General features: G+C 37.5%; 1 pseudogene; it reads left to right on the forward strand.

The window, feature by feature from the left end:
* Window positions 1–3,639: 3,639 nt before the first annotated feature.
* On the forward strand, window positions 3,640–4,938 carry LOC110300329 (annotated as a pseudogene).
* Window positions 4,939–10,423: the final 5,485 nt, after the last annotated feature.

Below are 10,423 nucleotides of genomic sequence, written 5' to 3' on the forward strand. Positions count from 1 at the left end.
CGTTTCTAGCTTCTGGCTTTCACCATTAAGGCTTCTATGAACATAGTGGAACACTTGCTCCTGTGGCATGGTGGGGAATCTTTCTTTGGTGCAAGTATCTTCCTTCTGTTGGAGTTTTCCTTCCAGTATCCTCTGTGGGGCTAGGTTGGGAGATAGATCCTGTTTGAGTTTGGCATTGTCCTGGAATATTTCGGTTTCTCCATTTATGTTGATTGAGAGCTTTGCTGGATTTAGTAATATATATAGGCATTTGTGTTCTCTTAGAGTCTGCATGACCTCTGACCAGGCTCTTCTGGCTTTTATAGTCTGTTGAAAAGTCTGGTGTAATTCTGATAGATCTACCTTTGTATGTTACTTGGTCTTTTTTCCTTGCAGATTTTAATATTCTTTCTTTACTCTGTGCATTTAGTGTTTGAATAATTATGTGATGAAGAGATTTTCTTTTCTGGTCCAATTTATTTCCTGTTCTATAGGCTTCTTGTACCTTTATGTCCATCTCTTTCTTTAGGTTGGGAAAATTTTCATCTATGATTTTGCTGAAGACATTTTAAGATTCCTTAACCTGGGAATCTTTGTTTTCCCCTATACAGATTATCCTTAGATTTAGTTTTCATTTTGTCTTGAATTTCCTGGATGCCCTGGGTTAGGAGTTTTTATGTTTTGAATTTTCTCAATTGTGTCAATCTCTTCTAGCATATCTTCTACACCTGAGATTCTCTCTTCTAGCTCTTGTAATCTGTTGGTGATACTTACATCTGTAATTCCTGACCTCTTTTCTGGGTTTTCCATTTCCAGGTTTGCTTCTATTTGTGTTTTCTTTATTGTTTCTACTTCCACTTTTAGGTCTTGGATGACTTTATTCAATTCCTTCACCTGATTACCTGTGTTTTTCAGTGATTTATTGATATCCTCTTTAAAGGACTCTATTATCTTCATGTGATAGATTCCTGATTTTCAGGTGTGTTGGTATATTTAGGCCTTGCTGTGGTGGGAGAACTGGGTTCTGATGATGCCCATGGATTTTGGCTTCTGTTGCTTATGATCTTGCTCTTGCCTATCACCAGCTGGATATCCCTGGTGTTTGTTGATCTTAGTGACTGATTGGAGTCTGCCTCTTTTGTCCCTGGGTTGCTTCAGGTATCCTGGTAGACTATATCAGACCACCTTTGGGGGCTTCCAACTGGGGGCTCTTCACTGGGGCAGAGAAACTGCTGATCTGTTGCCCTGGGTGCAGTAGCTCTCCTGGGACTCCTTCAGACTGTTGTGTCTTCAGTGGAGCAGTCAAGCTGTTGTCCAACTGCACTGAGTGCAGCTGATCCTCAACTGCTTTGAGAGCTTCAGATTCTCAGCTGCTCTGAGTGCAGTGTGTCCTCTAGGATGTATCAGGATACAGAGTCTTCACAGGAGCAGACCAACTAGGAGTCTGCCCCAGCAGCAAGGACAAGGCAGAAGGGGTTGAAGGGATGGAAGGAAGGGGAGTGGTATTTGGGAATTTTGTGGGGTGATGGGTCCAGTGTCCACTAGGCTCCCAGCAGCATCTCTTGAACTGGGCAGGGGGAGTGGTGAGGGTGATTCTTACTAACTGATATCATGTTACTTGCACGTGTGTGTGTGTGTGTGTGTGTGTGTGACGATGTCGGAACTTACAACCCACCTAGATGGAAATATCCATTAAAAGACCAATTGTCCCCAACTCAGTAGGCCTTATTATATGCAACTCCTCAATTACCAGTGGAGAGTAAATGAGATTTCTCACATTCATGTTGGTATATCCGCTAGTTGTACCTTGTTATGGTCTTATTTTGGCAATCACATTATTGAGATTTCAATAGTGTAGGTTCTCAATCATATATAGAATATGCAAAATCATATTTTTAAACTTAGGTTTAAAACAAAGTATTTAACTACCATCATTGTAAACAATTTTATTAGCAGCATATGTGATTAGAAAAAAAAGCATATTTTAAAGCAGACAGTGTATACAGGAAAGAATTTTCAGTAAAGATAAAAGAAATATAGAATAGCATTTTAAATATCTATGTAAATATAATCAAGACATAATGAAGCTTTAAAGTTGGATTTCTGCTTCATTTAAATGGGTCTATATAATTAAATTCATTAAGTGGAAAGATACAAGTAATATAAATATATAATAATCCTAGCAATATTATATAAAGAGAGTTAGATCCTCCTTCATCTATGTGAAATTCAACTTGAGAACTAGAAGTATGCATATATTATGCAGATGTTCACAGATTTGGGTAGATATGGGGAATATCAAGTTTGAATTTTCACTCTGCTATTTCAGCTGTATAAACTTAACAATTTAAAATATCCAGCATCACAACTTTTAGATATTTAAGAAAAAATAGTCCTTGTTATCTCAAAGTGTTGCAGTGCATGTTTTAAAATATTCAATTTCTGTTGAAACTAGCTGATATTAACATTTAAAACTCAAGTGCAAGTACTTATCTCTCACTCTTATGATATCATGTTACTAGCACAAAAGCAACCATTGAGGGAAAATTTAAAGCTCCAGTTAACAAACCAGATATGTTACTACCACTACCAATAATTGGAGGCCACTGTAAAATCATGTACATCGTTGTACATATTCCAATGGTGTTATTAATTTATAATGTGGTAGCTGTACATGTAGGAAAATAAGGTTAGTAAAAATATTTTAGAAATCTTAAATTTATGAATTAGATTTCTATGTCTCTTCCTGTGTATGAACATATTCAGTTAGAATTAAACAACATACCCTCACTCCATGATGAGCATAATGTATTTTACTGTAGCTTTAAATCCATATGTTTTATATGACCTGTTTGTTTATTATGTCATATAAAAAGCTTTTTGTAATGTTATTTTGACACACACACACACACACACACACATTTTTTTTTCAGGAGTACAGAAGTATATGTCTTCCTTTGGAGTCTATCATTTTGTGTTACTTTGAAAATAAAATTCACTAAATTCTTAAAAATATTAAATGTAGATATTTTTATATTATTGTGATTTTTTTAAGGCATGAACACAAAATGAACTCATTTCAGTAGTTGTTCTTGGCAGGGCAATACCTTAGATGCCCATTAAGTTCAATCCTATAACAGTGCAAACATTTTTTTTTCTTTCTTTTTGGTATATCATTGTTTTGTACCATACTGTGAATTTCAATAGAAATACTATGCAACAGTGCAAACATTTTTTTTTCTTTCTTTTTGGTACATCACTGTTTTGTACCATACTCTGAATTTCAATAGAAATACTACTTCCAAATTTTCTTAATGGATTTTCCCTAAAGTATCTGCATTTAGTTTTGAATGGTAACTTTGTTTGCCACCTCTTAAAATGAAATAAAAAGTAATAGATTATGGTTATTTTTCAATGGATTGTTCTTGAAGTAGAATTGACATAAGTAGAACTATACAGGCTCTATGCTCCTCCCTTTTCCAGAGACATCTGCATCTTCTTGAGCAGTGCCAGCCTTGTCCCACAGACAAAATGGTGAAGGTCTGTGTGAACAGCTTTGACCATATAGATTGCCTGTTTACCAGGACTGCCTTCTGCTGCTCTGCACTTGGTAAAGTAGAAATTGTTGCCATCAATGACCACTTCATTGACCTCAACTACATGGTCTACATGTTCCAGTATGGATCTACCCATGGCAAATTCAACTGCATAGTCAAGGCTGAAAATGGGAAGCTTGTCATCAAAGGGAAACCTTTCACCATCTTCCAGGAGTGAGAATCCGCTAAGATCAAATAGAATGATGCTGGTGCTGAGTCTATTGTGGAGTCTATCAAGTGTCTTCACCACCATGGAGAAGCCTGGGGTCCACTTGAAGGGTGGAGCCAAAAGGGTCATCAACTCTGTTCCTTCTGCCGATGCTCCCATGTTTGTGATGGGTGTGAACCAAAAGAAATATGACAACTCACTCAAGATTGTCAGCAATGCATCTTGCACCACCAACTGCTTACCCCCACCCCCGGCCAAGGTTATCCATGACAACTTTGACATTGTGGAAGAGCCCAAGACTATGGTCCATGCCATCACTGCCACTCAAAAGACTGTGGGTGGCCCCTCTAGAAATCTGTGACATGATGCCCTTGGGGCTGCCCAGGACATCATCTCTGTATCCACTGGTGCTGCCAAGGCTGTGGGCAAGCTTCCAGCTGAACTGGAAGCTTACTGGCAAGGCCTGCAGTGTTTCTATCCCCAGTGTATGTGTTGTGGATCTGCCAAGTATGATGACATCAAGAATGTGATGAAGCAGGCATCTGAGAGCCCACTAAAAAGCATCCTGGGGTATACTGAGTGTTGGGAGCTATTAAGACAACTCTATTGTCTTGATCTCTGAATTGGGCCTCTCCCCCTGAGAAGAAAAGGGGGTCAAAAGCGGGCCACCAACACACTGCTCTGAGAACAACCACAGAATGTTCTAGCCCTAAGTCAGCGCTGGATGTCCTGACCACAAGATGTACTGGGATACCACCAAGTTCCTGCTTCCCCGTGTAGTTGCCAAAAGAAAAATTTCTGCTGCCCTATCCCTCCTGCTGAGAAGTACTTCCCCTTTTGCTTGTGTATTTAAGCCTTGAGCCTTGCTGAATACAGTGACACCTTGATGCTACTCAGACTGCTTCCATGTGTCGTTCTTGCACTTGGTGTCCATCTCTCCCTACCCCCATTTGGTTCTTAGGAGAAGGTCCTCTAAAGACCCTTGAATAACTGGATCTGCTGGATGGGTCAACTGAGGACCAGGTTGTCTCCTACAACTTCAATAAGAACTCCTACTCTTTCACCTTTGATGCTGGGACTGGCATTGCTCTCAATGACAACATTGTAAAGCTAATTTCCTGGTATAAAAATGAATAAATACAGCTATACAACAGGGTGGTGGAGATCAAGGCCTGCATGGCCTCCAAGGAGTAAGAAACCCTGGACCTCCCATCCCAGCAAGGATTCTGAGAGCAAGAAAGAGGCCCTTGGTTGCTGAGGTGTCCCTATCCCAACACTGACCATCTCCCCCACAATTTCCATCCCAGAATCCCATAATACCAGGAAGGGCCTAGGGTACTCTCCCTACTCTCTTGAATAGCATCAAAAAGTTTGCTGTACCCACAAAAAATGTAGAACTGTATAAAAGAAAATAAGAAACTAATTAAAATATGTAAAACTGTGTAAAATAAGGTACTTTTTCATAAAAGGAAATACATAATTTTCACTTTTTGTTTTAAAAATGTACATTGTTGGGGTCTTTTTTTCTTTATTTTCTTTAATAATGTGATACATTCTTTTCTTAAGCACTTTTTTGACTTCCAATGAAAAGGTACAGCATCTATGCTACTTAATTTGTAGTATAATAGTTTGAATCTGCAATGCAACAAAATGAATTATTTTAAATAACTTTGGGAAATAAAAGAAATAATTTATATGAAAGTATAAAGAATATTAAGAAGATTTTTAGCTATAATTTGATATCCAATAACATTTTCCTGAAAATCTCAAGGTTTTAGGATATTATAGTCATTTGTACTTATATAACTACTACCATGAATCTTGAAGGAAAACAGAACATTTATGTTTCAAAAGCCATATAATCTCTAAACATATTCAAATATTTGTTGGTAGACTCACAGATCAAAGTATTTCTCACTGCTCATCAATTACATGTTTCTTTAAAATGGCCAGAGAATATTACAGAAAACTACAACCAATCAAAATGTAATATTGTAGATACAAGAAGATAGAAGTAATCCCATGCATTCTAGAATATCACCAGGAAATAAGGCTGGTCTTGAATAGCAACAACAGCAGAAAGCTCACATACACATGGAACCTGAACAATGCCCCATTCAATGATAATTTGGTCAATGAAGAAATAAAGAAATTAAAGGCTTTAGAATTTAATGAAAATGAAGGCATAACATACCCGATCTTATGGGACACAATGAAGGAGTGATAAGAAGAAAACTCATAGCTCTGAGTGACTCCAAAGAGAAACTGGAGAGAGAATGCACTAGTAGCTTGACAGCACATCTGAAAGCTCTAGACCAAAAAGAAGCAAATTCACACAAGAGGAGTAGAAGGCAGGAAATAAACAAACCTAGGGCTGAAATCAACTAAGTAGGAAAAAAAAAAGAGAGAGAAATATACAAAGAATCAACAAAACCAGGAGCTGATTCTTTGAGAAAATCATCAAGATAGATAGACCCTTAGTCAGACTAACTAGAGGCACAGCGACAACATCCTAATTAGCAAAACCAGACATGAATATGGAGACATAAAAACAGAATCTGTGGACATCCAAAACATCATCAGATCCTACTACAAAGGCTTATAGTCAACACAACTGGAAAATTTGGATTAAATGGACAATTTTCTAGATAGATACCAGGTACCAAAATTAAATCAGGATCAGATTAACAATAAGAACAGTCTCATATCTCCTAAAGAAATAGAAACAGTCACTAATAGTCTTCCAATGAGTAAAAAAGCCCAGGACCTGAGGGATTTAGTGTAGAGTTCTATCAGACCTTCAAAGAGGACCTAATTGAAATACTCCTCAAAATATTCAACAAAAGAGAAACAGAAGGTACTCTACACAATTCTTTCTATGAAGCCAGAATTACTCTGAAACCTAAATTACACAAAGATCCAACAAAGAAAGAGAACTTCAGACCAATTTCCCTTATGAATATCGATGCAAAAATATTCAATAAAATTCCCACACACCGAATCCAAGGACACATTAAAACATCATGATCAAGTAGGCTTCATCCCAGTGATTCAGGGATGGTTCAATATATGGAAATCCATCAACATAATCCACTATATAAAGAAACTCAAAGAAAAAAATCTGGCATGATCATTTCATTAGATGCTGAGAAAGCATATAGCAAAATCCAACACCCATTCATGATAAAATAACTGGAAAGATCAGAAATTTGAGGCCCATATCTAAACACAATAAAAGCAATATACAGAAAACCAGTAGCCGACATCAATCTAAATGGAGAGAAACCTGAAGCAATCCCACTAAAATCGGAACTAGACAAGGCTGCCCACTCTCTCCCTGACTATTCAATATAGTACTTGAAGTCCTAGCCAGAGCAATTAGACAACAAAAGGAAGTCAAAGGTATACAAATTGGAAAAGAAGAAGTCAAAATATCAATATTTGCGGAATATGATAGTATATGTAAGTGACCCCAAAAATTACACCAATGAATTCCTAAACCTGAAAAACATCTTTAGTGAAATAGCTGGATAAAAAATTAACTCAAACAAATCAGTGACCTTTCTCTACACAAAGGATAAAGAGTCTGAAAAAGAAATTAGGGAAACAACACCACTCACAATAGTCACAAATAATATAGTGTACCTTGCTGTGATTATAACTTAGGAAGTGAAAGATCTGTATGATAAGAACTTCAAGTCTCTGAGGAAAGAAATCGAAGATCTCAGAAAATAGAAAGATCTCCCATGCCCCTGGATTGGCAGGATTAATATAGTCAAAATAGCTATCTTGCTGAAACCAATTTACAGATTCAATGCAATCCCCATCAAAATTCCAAATCAATTCTTCAACGAATTAGAAAGTGCAATCTGCAAATTCATCTGGAATAACAAAAAACCTAGGATAGCAAAAACTCTTCTCAAGGATAAAAGAACCTCTGGTGGAATCACCATGCCGGACCTAGAGCTCTACTACAGAGAAATTGTAATAAAAACTGCATGGTACTGTTACAATGACAGACAGGTAGATCAACGGAAGAGAACTGAAGACCCAGAAATTAATCTACACACCGATGATCACTTGATCTTTGACAAAGGAGCTAAAACCATCCAATGGAAAGAAGACAACATTGTCAACAAATGGTGATGTCTCAACCATAGAACATGAATTAATAAATACTTATCTCCTTGTACAAAGCTCAAGAATAAGTGGATCAAGGAACTCCACATAAAACCAGAGACACTGAAACCTATAGAGGAGGAAGGGGGAAGAGCCTCGAAGATATAAGCACAGGGGAAAAGTTCCTGAACAGAAAAACAATGGCTTGTGCTGTAAGACCAAGAACTGACAAATGGGACCTCAGAAAATTGTGAAGATTCTGTAAGGCAAAGGACACTGTCAATAAGACAAAACAGCATCCAACAGATTCGGAAAAGATCTTTAATAATCTTAAATTTGATAGGGGGCCAATACCCAATATATATAAAATCAAGAAATTGGACTCCAGACAACCAAATAACCCTATTTAAAAATGGGGCACAGAACTGAACAAAGAATTCTCAACTGAGGAATACCGAATGGTTGAGAAGCACCTAAAAAAATGTTCAACATCCTTAATCACCAGAGAAATGCAAATAAAAAAAATGCTGAGATTCCACCTCACACCAATCAGAATAGCTAAGATAAAAAACACAGGGGACAGAAGATGCTGGCAAGGATGTGGAGAAAGACGAACACTCTTCCATTGCTGATGGGATTGAAAGCTGGTACAAAATTTCTGGGAACCAGTTGGGCAGAAAATTGGACATAGTTCTATCAGAAGATCCAGCAATACCACTCCTGCATATATACACAGAATATGCCCCAATTTGTAATAAGGGAACATGCTCCACTATGTTCATAGCAGCCTAATTTATTATAGAAGAAGCAGGAAAGGACTCAGATGTCCCTCATCTGAGGAATGGATACAGAAAATGTGGTACATTCACACAGTGAAGTACTACTCAGCTATTAAAAACAGGTGTGATGGTGCACGTCTTTAATCCCAGCACTTGGGAGGCAGAGGCAGGCGGATCATTGAGTTCGAGGCCAGCCTGGTCTACAGAGTGAGTTCCAGGACAGCCAGGGCTACATAGAGAAACCCTGTCTCGAAAAAACAAAAACAAAAAAACAAAAAACAAAAACAAAACAAAACAACAACAATAACAACAAAAACCCAATGAATTCTGTGTTCTTTCCAAATTCTGGCTTTTATAAATAAGGCAGCTTTGAAAATAGTGGAGCATGTGTCCTTATTACCAGTTGGAACATCTTCTGCGTATATGCCCAGGAGAGGTATTGCTGGATCTTCCAGTAGTCCTATGTCCAATTTTCTGAGGAACCTCCAGACTGACTCCCAGAGTGGTTGTACAAGCTTGCAATCACACCAACAATGGAGAAGTGTTCCTCTTTCTCCACATCCTCGCCAGCATCTGCTGTTACCTGAATTTTTGATCTTAGCCATTCTGACAGGTGTGAGGTGGAATCTCAAGGTTGTTTTCATTTGTATTTCCCTGATGATTAAGGATGTTGAACATATTTTTAGGTGCTTCTCAGCTATTCAGTATTCCTCAGATGAGAATTCTTTGTTTAGCTCTGTACCCCATTTTTAATGTGGGTTATTTGAATTTCTGGAGTCCAGCTTCTTGAGCTCTTTGTATATATTAGATATTAGTCCCCTATCAGATTTAGGATTGGTAAAAATCCTTTCCCAATCTGTTGGTGGCCTTTTCATCTTATTGACAGTGTATTTGGCCTTACAGAAGCTTTGCAATTTTATGAGGTCCCATTTGTCAATTCTTGATCTTCCAGCACAATCCATTATTATTCTGTTTGGGAATTTTTCCCCTGTGCCCATATCTTTGAGACTTTTCTCCACTTTCTCCTCTAATAATTTTAGTGTCTCTGGTTTTATGTGGAGTTGTTTGATCCACTTAGACTTGAGCTTTGTACAAGGAGATAAGAATGGATCAATACACATTATTCTACATGATAACCCCCAATTGTGCCAGCACCATTTCTTGAAAATGCTGTCTTTTTTCCACTGGATGGTTTTCACTCCATTGTAAAAGATCAATTGACCATAGGTGTGTGGATTCATTTCTGGGTCTTCAATTCTCTTCTGTTGATCTACCTGTCTGTCACTGTACAAGTACCATGCAATTTTTATCACAATTGCTCTGTAGTACAGCTTAATGTCAGGCATGGTGATTCCACCAGAGGTTATTTTATTGTTGAGAATAGTTTTTGCAATCCTAGATTTTTTATTATTCCAGATGAACTTGCAAATTGCCCTTTTTGACTCAGTGAAGAATTGAGTTGGAATTTGATGGTGATTGCATTGAATCTGTAGATTGCTTTCAGCAAGATAGCTATTTTGACTATATTAATCCTGCCAATCCATGAGCATGGGAGATCTTTCCATCTTCTGAGATCTTCAATTTCTTTCTTCAGAGACTTGAAGTTTGTATGATACAGATCTTCCATTTCCTTAGTTACAATAACATCAAGGTACATTGTATTATTTGTTACTATTGTGAAGGATGTTGTTTCTCTACTTTTTTTCTCAGTTCATTTATCCTTTTATTAGAGAAAGTCTATTGATATGTTTGAGTTAATTTTATATCCAGCTACTGCACTG

Source organism: Mus caroli, chromosome 1, assembly GCF_900094665.2.
Source record: "Mus caroli chromosome 1, CAROLI_EIJ_v1.1, whole genome shotgun sequence".
NCBI lineage: Eukaryota > Metazoa > Chordata > Mammalia > Rodentia > Muridae > Mus > Mus caroli.